The sequence below is a fragment of the Acinonyx jubatus genome, chromosome C1 (genome assembly GCF_027475565.1).
Source record: "Acinonyx jubatus isolate Ajub_Pintada_27869175 chromosome C1, VMU_Ajub_asm_v1.0, whole genome shotgun sequence".
NCBI classification, from domain to species: domain Eukaryota; kingdom Metazoa; phylum Chordata; class Mammalia; order Carnivora; family Felidae; genus Acinonyx; species Acinonyx jubatus.
In genome coordinates, this window is record NC_069381.1 from 85442432 (window position 1) to 85453302 (window position 10871).

General features: G+C 38.9%; 1 non-coding gene across 1 annotated transcript; it reads right to left on the reverse strand.

Annotated features, from left to right (window-relative positions):
• Positions 1-10328: 10328 nt before the first annotated feature.
• LOC113599695 (small nucleolar RNA SNORA40) lies at positions 10329-10455 on the reverse strand. The gene has a single exon (XR_003420608.1). It is a non-coding gene; the product is annotated as a small nucleolar RNA SNORA40 (small nucleolar RNA).
• Positions 10456-10871: the final 416 nt, after the last annotated feature.

The following is a 10871-nucleotide window of genomic DNA, read 5'->3' on the forward strand; positions in this document are numbered from 1 at the left end:
TCATACACTGTTAGAAGTATAAAGTGGATTCACAAATTTGGATACAATTAGTACTTGGAAGTTGAAGATGCAGACAACCTATGATCCAGAAATTGTCTTCCTAGGTGTATGCCCTTGAGAAACTCTTGTCTCATGTTCCAAGGGGCTTAAGCAAGAATATTCATAGCAGTAGTGTTAACTGATTATAAGAGCAAAAAGTGGAAACAGCCCAAATGTCCAATAAAGAGATAGCAATTAAATACTGTGTGGTATCGTCCACCATGGAATACTATTCACCAGTGAGAATGAATGTCACTGACATGGAAAAAATGGATGAATCACTGAAACATATTGTTGACGATGTAAAAAAAAGTCACAAAAACAACATATAGTATGCTATACTTTTGATTAAACTCAAGAATAAAAATTCTAAAATATATATGTGTATATATATGTATATATATATGTGTGATGAAAACTAGTTTTTAAAAAGCAGTGAAATGATAAATGCAATATTCACAGTAGTGAATCAGTATGGATGGAAACAGGCAATTTGGTTTCGGAAGAAGCCAACATAGTTTAAAGGTATGTTCTAGTTGATACTGAGCTTATTTTTTCCATGAATATACTTCAGTATTTACATATATGTTATTTATTTTTGCATGTATGAAATAGTATATAGTACACACACACACACTTAGAGAAAAAGAAAAGCACACATTAGAGCAGTCTATATCAGGCTCTGGACCTACCAGTTGTAACAAAAACAAAGGCATATTCAAGATGTGTGTCCATGTCTGGGCCAAATAATTATAGGATATCAAGTTTAAAAATAAATATGTGCATTACCTGAAGACATCATTCTATACTACTTGCTCTATTTCAATGCACTGATTACCGAATGAGTTTTTAAGGGTAGTTATGCTCAGCATATCTGATTGCTAATCCTTGAATTTTTGTTGTGTATTATTTTTCTTTCCAGGAAATGGAACTGCTATCCTGTCCTTCTATATTCCAGAGGAATAATTTGATGACAAAGTCCTTTGATTATGCAAAATCAAAATAATTCCTGCTCTTCAAAAAGTACAGAATTGACTTTAAAACAAGTCATTCTCCTTTATACAGCAGAACATTGCTGGCTCCCCCTAGTGGCCAGGAGGTACCAATGGCAAAGTTCAGATCACTATTCCTCAATATTACACAGTTAACATCCTAAATGTTACCAGCTTGGAAGAATAATTTTAGATTCAGTATCCCAGCTTGATTTTTTACATTCTTTCTCAGATCAATTTTAGTATTTTCTTTCTGGCCCAGTGCACACTTTTATTCTGGATATATTTGGGGAAAATAGGATACCAGTTAGTTACATCGTATTATTAATTAGTCAGTGACTTGCATTTCCTGGAATTTAAAGTGTCTTTTTCCCCCCAATAGTGGCAGTTTTAATTACCTGTACTTAAAAATTATATATATGCATACTTTTGCCTGGTGCTGGGAAAAAGCGCAATGCCAGGGTGCCGCAGTTTAACGTACTTTTCATTAAGTTGTTAAGCTCCATACCAACCTGAGAAAAAGCAGTATTATGTTTTTATACATGGTAAACCGGGGGTTCCTAGAGAGGAGAGCCAAAGAAGTACTCAAAGTAGGCCAGGACCACCTCTGGGCAGTAGAATCCAAAGTTCCAGATTAGTGACGGCGGGAGTAGGGGGAGGCCCAGCCACTGCAACCGTGAAGCCAGAGTTGCCACGGCTGCTTGGTCAGGGCTATCTGGTCCGAGCAGGGGGCAAAGTTCCTTCTGCTTCCCCCAAACTCCACAGCGGGGAGCCGCCACGGGCGCAGGGCATCCTGAAAAAAACCACTCACAGCGCCTCCTCCCTACTCCTGCGCACCGACTGCGAGGCGCTCTCTCTGCGAGGCGCTCTCTCGTCGCCCCGGGAGCGGAAGTACCACCCCTGCCCCAGCCAGCACAGCACACAGCTTCTGGTGAAGGGAGGCTAGAGAGGCCCGTCTCCGGCTGCCACCAGCACTCCGGTGGTCACGCTAACGTGGCGACATGCACCTTGCTGGGCTTGGTGCCATAGGGGCTGAGGCGCTGGTTGTGCATCTCCTCCATGGCCCTGCGGCTCGGCGAACTTAACTCAAACTTGTCCAAGAGCATGCCTTCGGACTCCTTGCTGTTCTTGTCCGGCACCACCCTGAAGGGTGAGAAGCGCTCCGCTCCCTCGGCTCACACCCGGGGTTGCACTTGCTCATCACCAGCAAGATGCGGCTGCTGGGCTGGTAGTCCAGGTTGTCCATGCCCGGACAGCTCACACAGCCACCTGCTCCACCCCGCTCGGAGGCCAGGCCCTGGTCCCCTTGGTTCTCGTTTCTGCGGTGCCAGCCACCACCACCATAGCACGCCCAGCCGCTGCTGGTCTTCCTGGAATTTAAAGTTCACGACTTTACGTGTAAGTTTTTTTTTTTTTTTAATATACATAACATTAACATTTGTCTAAGCATGTAGCGGAGGTGTTGGGTGGCAGAGGGCCTATTGCAACACACTGTTTAGGCCGCAGTTTACTGTGCTTATATCTTACATATATGTATACAGCTCCAGGAGATTGATATCAGTGGTACTTTCACTCTGGATAAGTAAAATAAGGCCTAGAGAAGTGAATGATTTGACTAAGGTCAACTGGTTAATGAGTTGCAGAGCTAGAATGAGAATTCAGTTCTTTTGATGTCGAATCCAGTGTTCTTACTACCGTACGTAGTCTGTGAGTAAGACCAGTGCTAGAACTGGTGATGGCTCTCCTGTGTATACCCGGAAGATGCTGTGCAGAAGATCTATGACACATTGGCTCTTTTTTCAGTATTTAGTTCCTTGATTCAATAAAATACATTTCACAATTCATTGGAAAACTGTCATTTGAGTGGGGACCTTGTAGAACCTTTTCTCTTCCATTCCCAGCCAGGCTTGCTGTTGCACTGTGAGGGTAGCACATCCTTTATGTTTCTTGTTTGGTCCAATTAGAGATCCCTAGAGATCCTGGACTGCTTTAGTTATTTTAGAAAACTATAGTGTGATTGTAGAATTGCTAAAATATAATTTTAAATTTATTTTCCCCTTAGATTAGATATGGATATAAGTGTATTCTGGGAAGAAAATCTAATGGAAGAAATAGCATCTTCTAAGGTTCACCGTTTCAGGAGTTTTCCACCCTATTAAACCTACCAATATGCTCCACTCACTCTGCTGTTCCTAGTTAGCTTTGCCACCCACATGTCTGTCTGGTGTCTGGAAGGGAGTTGTAAATTCCTGTATGTATTCATACTAAAGGGGAAAAAATGCTTTTTATCTGGGATAAACTACACGCTTATTTCCCTTGGCTTATCTTATTAATATTTGATGGCATTTACTTTCAAAGTGACTTTGCACAGTTGCCCTGGAGTGTTTGCACAAAGGAGACTTTCTAATGCAAATCTGACTGGATTGAAAGTTAAAAAAAAAATTGGCCCAAATGAGACCGCCCTGGAAGTCAAATCTTAACCATCAAAGCAGCTATTCATTTATTCATTCATTGATTTGTTTGTTAATTAAGTGCATGCAGTAATTTATTAAACAAATATTTTTCGAATACTTTGCAGTGGTTATTAGCACTGGTCTAGAAGCTTATCGTTTAGTAGGGAAGATGAGAGATTGTGAGAAAAACTTAAAAAGATTTTGCTATTGATAGAAATGCACTGCAAGAATGAAGGGTAGTACCCACCAGCCAGGCTTTGGGGAACTCCATACCCTGTTTCCTAAATGCATCAAAATTACAGTCTTCCTTTTACACTTGAGTATAAAAGGCCTTCTTTCATATTTGTCTTGTGGTCTGCAGGAAAGGAGGTTTTTCATGCACTTCAGTAGGGTAGATGAGATATAGTGAATGGTCAGTAGCAGAGGGAAACCGGATTCTATCATTACTTAACTTGAGCTTTAGGCTATTTGAAAGGAACACCACTGAAATTCTGAATTTGAAATACGGTATTTGAAATACCATACTGGTTACAATTGTTGCCTAGTGAAACCTTAAGGATCCATTAGAGGGCTATGGTTTTGTTCAGGAGAGTAAAATAATCAAAATATATGGAGGGATTTCAGTGTTTGCCCAGGGGAGTGCAACATTAAGATTCTCTTTGTTAGTTGAGACGTTCACTACTTTTACAATATGGGATGCGAAGTCCTGTTAATGATGGAGGGACTGATTTCCTTGCCTGTGTGACCCAGCAACTAATAAGGTGAGAGTGAAAAACAGATATGGGAGGTTGTGAAAATGGAGTGCTCTGTGCAGACTGAAGAGGCAGCAGACAAGGCTTACGGAGGAGCCCTGGCTTCATTGTACTGGAAGCATTTGCATAGTAACCAATGAAAAAAGGGAGATGGGGAGACATTTCTCTGAGATGAAGTGATTTCTATAGTGAAAAATGTTTATTGGGCCATTATTGTGAGGGGGAAAATGTGTTAAATGATGGAGAGGGTGTAAAGAAGCATAAGCTTACAATTTGAGAAGGTTTAATTCTTATACCCCAAAATGAGAAGTAATAATTAAAGATCATATTAAGTGATACAGAGAGAAGGTCTAAAAGAGTTCAGATGGGGATTTCTGTATAAGGCTGTCAACTTAAACACCTAAAATACTCAAACTCCAATTGCCATCTTTACCCTAATAATGCACGTCTTTTAAAGCAGTGCCTTATTTTTTAGCAGCACCTGGGTGGCTCAGTTAAGCATCGGCTTTGACCTGAGCTTGACTTCGGCTCAGATCATGATCTCCCGGTTCGGTTCGTGAGTTTGAGCCCCACGTCGGGCTCTGTGCTGACAGCTCAGAGCCTGGAGCTTGCTTCAGATTCTGTGTGTGTGTCTCTCTCTCTTCCCCTCCCCCACTCACACTCTGTCTCTCCCTCTCTCCCTCTCCATCTCAAAATTAAACATTAATAAAATTTATAAAGGTGGTTATTTTTCTTGCAAAGCAAATTTGGTTATATCCTAAATTATATTCTTAATTATATTGGTTGGCTTAGTCATTCTTACTTAATGAATTAAGTGTCCTGAAAATGAGAGTACATTTAACAATTTAGTTTAACTTGGAGATTTGGTCAGTTCACCATGTTATCTGGAGTTCACGCTCAGATGTAGTTATGAGATTCTTTGATTCTTCTTTTTCCTTCACCCGCTTCTTATAAATCCTAGTCTCTACTTCCAAAAGGATACTATGCTATTCTACTTCTCTTCGTTTCAACCCCATAGCCCAAGCTACCACCATGTCTCCCCTGGACTATCATAATAGCTTCCTACTGATGTTCCCAATTCTAACCTTGAGACCTACAGTTCATCCTGCCACCAGTGCCAGTGACCTTTCGGAAAGGGAAGTTAGATGGTGCCATACCCTTGTCTGAATGGCTTCCCAAACTTATCAGTGCCCACAGAGCTGTCCGATCTCATCACTTGCCACACTCCCTCTTGCTCCTCACACTCCAGCCGCACTAGGTATTCATCTACTTTCCTTGAATTTCAGACATACTGCCCCGTCAGAGCATTTGCCCATCGGTTCCTTCTGCTTAGAATGCTGGTCTCACAGGTTTTGATATGCCTGGTACCTTTCATTCAGATCTCAGTTAAAACCTCATCTCCCCAGAGTGGATTTCCCTAGTCTGGCCATTTTCTAATGCAGTACCTTTTTAATTTTATGCCGATTTTGTTATCTCTTTCTGAAGCAGCATTATAATATTACAGTTCTTTCTGTCTTCTTCATGGTTTTACCTCTAGCACCTGGAACAGTACCTCTATCATGATGATCATGGTGAGTGTTGAATTACAGTTGAGGTGTTTTTTTTTTCTTCCTTATTCATCTTCTACACTTTGAGGAATAATTTACAGTTGTGGCTTGATTCTCAAAAGCCGATAAGGGGAATTAGTTTCACCAGAATTACAGTTTAAGGCACTCGGCACTCTTTTTTTTTTTTTTTTAAGATAAATAATCTCTACATCTAACATGGGGCTCAAACTCAACAACCCAGAGATCAAGAGCTGAATGTTCTTCCGACTGAGCCACCCAGGCACCCCTTAAGACACTCTTAAGCTTACGAAAGAGCCCTATGGGAATCTGAGTTTATGATTCTGAAACTTAATGTCCACAGATAAAACTCATCAATTGATGGTAAATTTAAAATAGACTTCCAAAGCAATAAGAAAAAAGGAAATGAAAGAGGGAGTTGCTAATAAATTGCAAATGTTTCTAATACTGTATGAAAGTCTTAAATCATGAAAATGGAATAGTACACATGTAGCCTTTTAGAATCTTCTATATTATGCAGGATATGCTGGATATATGAACTTAATATTATCTACTTTTTTCCTAAAGCAATATTATTAGGCTTAATGTGAGAGCGACTGTAAATTGAAAGTGCACTGTGAGGAAATGTTTCTGCTTATTTCAACAACAATTTTGAATATTATTTACATCTATAATGAAATACATTTTATTTAAATCTATAATGATTACTTGTTTGATCACCCCAGGTAGGTACTCTGGGGGTCTTTTAAAGTGTTGCCAAAGATTATTGTGTATATCATAAGCTTCCTTGGACAAGTGGTAGAAACTTGTCAACTTCAGCAAAAAAGAAAGTTAATTAGTCACAAAACTGGAAGTTCCAGAAGGGTTTCATGAAGATTCTGTCTTTACTCATCTTTTAGTTATGTTTGTCTCTGCTTTCCTTAATCTCAGCATCATTATCATCTACTGATTGATGAGCTTCCTCTAGTAAATTAACAAAGGCTGGAGCAGGGTAAGATTATCTTCTCCTAGCATCATGACTGTCAAGGAAAGAAACAGGTCTAACTTATTCCCACTGGCTTATTCATTCAGTTGCCTGACATTCATTTAACACATATTGGCTGAGCACCCTTTGTGTCAGGTTAATTCTGGAAAATTCCTGGTTCTTATAGACCTTGTTTAGACCACATGCTTCTTCTTGGCCAGGAGAACAGGGTATGTTGATAGGCAGTACTATGCCAAATGTCTCCATCCTGGCTGGGAGAGTAGAGGGTACCATTTTTTATTTATATGGACTTGAAATGGCACCTGAAAAAAGAAAGGCATATTATTCCCAGTTATAGGAAGATGAGAAATGTGCTGGGCAGACAAGAACCCATAGCTACAATATTTCACTCAAATAATGAGGGTCCTACATAATTAATGAGCTGGGCATAAGGTTCAAGTGGAGAAAACAGTAGAAGATAGGGAATTATTTTTTCCATTTCTTTATTATTATTTTTTTTAATTCCACTTTGGAAAAAAATCTTAACTTGATTAAATTGCTCACATACTTGTTTTCATTTCTGTCTGGGTTTCTTATGCAATTCCCTATGCTATTTAATTGAGATGTAGCTGAAGCTTTGTGAGACTGCTTGAACTTCACAGTATATAATTTTTTTGCATAATTAAAAAAAGGAGGTTCCCAAGCAAAAGTCATGAAGTAATTTCTCCCTTGTTCCCTACAAAAGAAAAGCTTAATTTTGTTCATCTTGGTGTTTACATAATTCTAAATTTGGATGGATAATCCTGTTTCCAGCCCTTCCCCAAGTAAATTTGTCTTCTAAACATTGATGATCTTAATACAGAATTTTAGGTATTAATGAATCAGTTCTTCCTTATTCCTAAATTCATTACAGTCTTCTCTTGACTGTCTCACTAGTTTAGATACTGTGTCTAGAAAGCAGGTTTTCTCCATTCTTTTTCATTTACTACAACAAACATGTATTTACTACCAGTTAGAAACCAAGTTCTTGGCTAAATTAATGGAATACAAATTCTTCTCAATAAGGTACTTGGTTACTTATTACTAATTAGATGTCCTCAAAAACTCCCCCTGCCTTCATTCCCAGCCACCCCCATCTTCATTGGGTTTCTGTAGACTTTATGTGGCACAAATTTCAAACACATTTGGGGTTTGCTAGTACCTAGTGATTCACTTTAGTGGACTTATATTATCTTTTAAAATTTCTACAGCATTTCCTGAAAAGATTTACCCTTTAGGAAAGCATGCTGGATAGTTTTTATCACCTCCTATTTTTACTACCTCATATTTTTTTTGGGTGCTTTGTGATTTTATTCTTATTCATTTCTCTAATCTGCCTGCTACTGCTATCCATGTTAAGAATGTATGAGCTTTAAAGTTTTTTTTTTTTTGAGTTTTGAACATTTTTTTTTTTTAAATGTTTATTTTTTTGAGAGAGAGAGGCGGGGAGGGGCAGGGAGAGAGGGAGACACAGAATCCGAAGCAGGCTCCAGGCTCTGAGCTGTCAGCACAGAGCCCGACGCGGGGCTCAAACTCACGGACTGTGAGATCATGACCTGAGCTGACGTCGGACACCCAACCAACTGAGCCACCCAGGTGCCCCTGAACATTTCTTAATGAACAAAAATCTACTTGGTTCCTATTGTCCTTTGGAGGAGATAAATACTTCTTATGTGTCAATTTTGTGTGTGTGTGTGTGTGTGTGTGTGTGTGTGTGTGTGTGTGTATGTCTTTCTTAAGGTGTTCAAAGGGTAACCTTGGTGACTCTGAGGTGGTGTATATACTTGGGGATTTTAATTGGGACAAAATCAACAGTATGGTGACAGTGAATGCAATTTTCATTTACTTACCTGAGAAGTCACTTTTTGTCTTTTTTTTTTCTCGAATTACTCTCTGGGCACTAAGAAAAATGACTTTTAAAATATTTTAGTGACATTCTTACAACGTGGCTTCACTATTCTCTTTATCTAAGAACTGACTGTTTCCTTCTATGGTATCTACTTTAAATAAGAATATAATATTTCTCATAAGCAAGATTGCTCATTTCAAAGCTGACTAAAATAGGCATTTAATTTTTTAGCCTTTCTTCACAAATACTAATATGTGAATTCTCCCAAGTCTTTTAATAAATGAAGAATAAATAGCAGAGGCAGATTGCTTCAGAACCTTATTACATGATAACTGGATGCTCTGATCAGTAAAATGGATCATAGTAGTTCAGAACTTATGATTTCCTGCTGCTGGTCATTATGAAACCTGACAGCAGCAAAATAAGGGGCGCATTTTGAATCTGTTGAATATTATTTTCACAGGATGAACACAGACCCACCTACTGCAATTGACTTTGGGAATTATAACATAAAATGGTGAATGTATTAAGAGCAATAGTGACTTATTTTCCTGTCTTGGCTTTATATTGACCAAATTACTTTCTTTAATTAATTTCAGCACTTGGAGTCAATATGGGGAGTTTTGGTGCCAGTTTTAAATTATGCACCATGGGATAACCCACTTAACCTCTCTGTGACTCAATAATCAGGCTAGACTGAAGAATATCTAAGGTTCATTGTTGCTAAAATGTCTGTGAATTAATAATACCCAGGTTACATACATTTATCTCATGCTGATATTTACTTATCTTTTTTAAAGTTTATTTGTTTTGAGGGAGAGTGAGTGTGAGTGCACACCAGCACAAGCAGGGTGGGGGCAGGGAGAGAGGAAGAGAGAGAATCCCAAGCAGGCACTAATCTCATGAACTGTGAAATCATGACCTGGGCCAAAATCAAGAGTCTGTTGCTTAACTGACTGAGCCAGCCAGGTGCCCCTCATCTATTCTTTTGTAATTATTTTTAACCTTATTTTGCTAGTAAGTTTCTAGAAAGCCTATACTCTTTATATATTCTTTTATCTTCTTCCACCCAAAGGTTTGCACAGAGGACTCAGTAAATGTTTTTGGGTAAAGATGATGATGATTCAGTTGAATAATAATGATGATGCATTAGGTTAACTGTGACCCATTCCTACTTGTGAAGACTTGGGTGTAGGAAGATACTGGTGAGATTGTTCTTGATTCCTGCCACTGTTCCTTTTTGGAGCAGATGCTGTTTCCATCCTCTCAAATCCACACAGCTCTAAACTGTACCACTAAACGCTGATCATTGTTAACCCCTGAGAGTACCCTGGAGATTTTTTTTTTCTGGTTGTAGCAGCACATTTGACCTGTGAGTAGAGTATATGGTTCCACAACCACCTTCATGTGAGGACAGAAGTGGTAGAACATACCCATATCGTGGGATTTTATTGTGCTGGAGAACAGCGTCCATTCAAATCCCTAATACCTTCTTGCCTTTTTTCTTTTTCTAAAACAAGAAGGCGTCTTTATTTCATGTCAACATTAAAATTAGAATACTAACTCACCATAGCTGAGATTTCCCTTATATCCTGTGCTTTTAGTCATTCTATAGTCCTGAAACCAACTTTCAAGTCTATCAAACTCCCACCATCACTGTAGTTGGCTAAGGGATCTTATTACTTCTTACATGTATCAAAACTCATACTGAGCCATGAGTTTTGGGTTGCAAAAGAGGATTCATTTTCTGTACTTGTCTAAGTCTTTGTCCAAAAAACTGAACAAAAACAAGCACAAGTGTGATTCCTAACATCTTTCTTCATTCACTATCATTTTGTTGGCAAACCCACCAAATTGCAGTGTTTGAATTAACTTTCATTGAGTTGGTACACAGGGAATGATTAGGTTCCAATGGTTGATTTATTGTTCTGTTAGTATATATTAGCCTAAGTAGTTGGCCTGCATTTCCTCAGCTGGAATCATTGAGGCAAACATGGCCCTTAAACAGTGAGGGGGAGCAAGGTGAAGAAAATAGCAGTTTGAAAACAAGGAATGCTTCAGTTGTTGGAGACTTAAGATAAGGATCTTTGGGTAGTTTCTGGGTACCATGATGGCACAAAAACATGAGGAGTACGGCAGGCATAAAAATAAAATAGAGGAGGTGCATATTAGATTCCCAACTAAAAGAATGAATGAGTATATAAAGTATAAAAGAGTG